The 2,186-nt window shown below is 52.0% G+C and overlaps 1 protein-coding gene across 1 annotated transcript in view; it reads right to left on the bottom strand.

The window, feature by feature from the left end:
* Nucleotides 1-2,186, bottom strand: part of ZGPAT (zinc finger, CCCH-type with G-patch domain) — a 23,071-nt gene that overhangs the window by 3,889 nt on the left and 16,996 nt on the right. The window lies entirely within an intron of this gene.

Raw genomic sequence — 2,186 nt, 5'->3', positions numbered from 1 at the left:
CCAGAAAGACAGCCAAGGGGCTGTGGCTCAGTGGCTGAGCGCCTGCTTTGTGTGCGGCGGGTGCCGGCTTCAGTCCCGGGCATCTCGGGTTCAAGGGTCTCTTTGAGCTAGGGTCCTCAACATGGTGTCCGCGGGAACCACGGCACCTGCCAATACCTTTCACAGTGGCCACCACATCTGAGGGATCCAGGGGTGGTTGGGGTGTGGCTATCTTATACAGCAGTGGTTGCCACGCGGAGGACCCGGGTTCGTTAGCCTCGGAAATGAAGAAGTGGCTGTCTTGAATTAAACAACCACGTGGCATAGCCATGCACCACAGCTTCTGACAAGTTGTCTGGGAAGCCAGGATCCAGCCACGACTCCTGATCCCCTCAGATAAGATGCTCATGAATGGATATGGTTGGCTGGGGGAATATTCAGGGGTCATTTCCTGTGGGAGCGCACAGGAGCGGAGCTCCGGCAGTAAAGAGCCCAGGGGGCGGGCACTTGAAACAAGCCCCGCCCCCTGCTCCCAGCAGCCCTCAGTCGGGCCACGAAGAGCAAGAAGCAGCCAGGTAAGTTGCAGAGGCTCCCCCCCCCAACCCGCCTTCAGGTACAAGCTCTCCCTCCTCTGTGAGCCAGCAATCCAAAACAGTCCAGTGGCACCTTTAAGACCAAGTTTTATTCAGGTACAAGCTCTCCCTCCTCTGTGAGGCCAGATCTTCACGTCCCCCCCCCCCATAGCTAGCAATCCAAAACAGTCCAGTGGAGCCTGAGCGGTGGGTGTTGCCTTCTGACACACTTCTGGTGATGTCAGGGGGGTTGGCATATGCAAATAAGCTATGCTAATGAGTTATGCTAACGAGCTCCTGCACCTCTTTTTCTACGAAATGACCCCTGGGAATATCTAAGGCATCATTTTGCATACTAAGGACATATCACGTGCCCACGTCTTGTCTGTGGCTTGTTGCTCAAAAAGATGGTGCTGGAGCAACCGTACGTGTGGGGTTGCTCTCCGGTCAACCACGTCAGGGGCTGCCCACTTGTCTTGCAGGCCTCTGGCTTGTGGGTACAACCAAAAAAAGGGGGGGGGGGAGAAAAACACAACCCTGCACAAGGCAACCAAAAAGGCTGAAACAAAGAAAAAGAAAGTAAAATATACCTGTGCACGTAGTGCAAATGTACGAAATATGTACAAAAACCGCTGCCACCAAAATCTTCCAGTTTGTCACTTCTGATGTTACAGGGTGAGCACTTATGTACCATAACTGTGAGCTATCAGATCACCACACAGGGAGAGTTTTCTGGGCACCCCATCCGTCTACTCAATGTTACCCCTGTTCCAAAGATGGAGCTGCTGCACAGGGCTATTTTTGGGCAGGAACACACAGGAACGGAGTTCCGGCTGGCTTCCAAGTTGGCCACACCCAGCAGGAGCTCATTAGTATAATAGGCCACACCCAACAGCAGAAAGTCATTAGGATTGGCTACATTAGGGGTGCGTGGCCTAACATGCAAAAGAGATCCTGCTACAAAAAAGCCCTGGGTTTTGACAACAAACAAGGTAAACAGAATAAGAAGCAAAAGGTGGGTGTGGCTGGATGACCACACTTCTGGTAACATGGGGGTGTGGCCTAATATGCCAACGAGCTGTGCTGTAATGGGTGTGGTCTAATATGCTAATAAGTTTCTGCTGTTGAGTGTGGCCTATTATGCTAATACGTTCCTGCTGGGCTTTTTCCACAAAAAAAGCCATGGAGCCGCCATGTGGCTGAGAAAGCGAAATGTTTTTGCAAATGCGAAAAGGGAAGTGAATTGTCCGGCCTGCCATTTGTCCCATCGATACCTCTAACAGACAAGGGTCAGCAACAAGTTGTGACATGGGAGACCTCAGCCTGAGACCCTGGAGAGCCATGACCAATCAGAGGAGCTGCATCTGTTTAGGGGACAGGCTATGGCTCAGTGGAAAAGCTTCTGCTTGGTATCCAGAAGGTCCCAGGTTCAATCCCTGCCTTTTCCAGTTAAAAAAACCTGGCAGTGGGTGATAGGAAAGACCTCAGACTGAGACCCTGGAGAGCCACTGCCAGCATGAACAGACAATACTGACCCTGATTGGCTTATTCAGGTATAAGGCAGCTTCATTTGTGTGTGAGATCCAACTCCATACAGTGAGGTTACATCGGTTGGTGTCGGAGGTAGGGCGGGGG

This window comes from Gekko japonicus, unplaced genomic scaffold, assembly GCF_001447785.1.
Source record: "Gekko japonicus isolate JY-2015 unplaced genomic scaffold, Gekko_japonicus_V1.1 scaffold2619, whole genome shotgun sequence".
Lineage (NCBI taxonomy): Eukaryota > Metazoa > Chordata > Lepidosauria > Squamata > Gekkonidae > Gekko > Gekko japonicus.
Note: the sequence above shows the minus strand (reverse complement) of the source record. Positions and strands in the feature narration are given on the sequence as shown.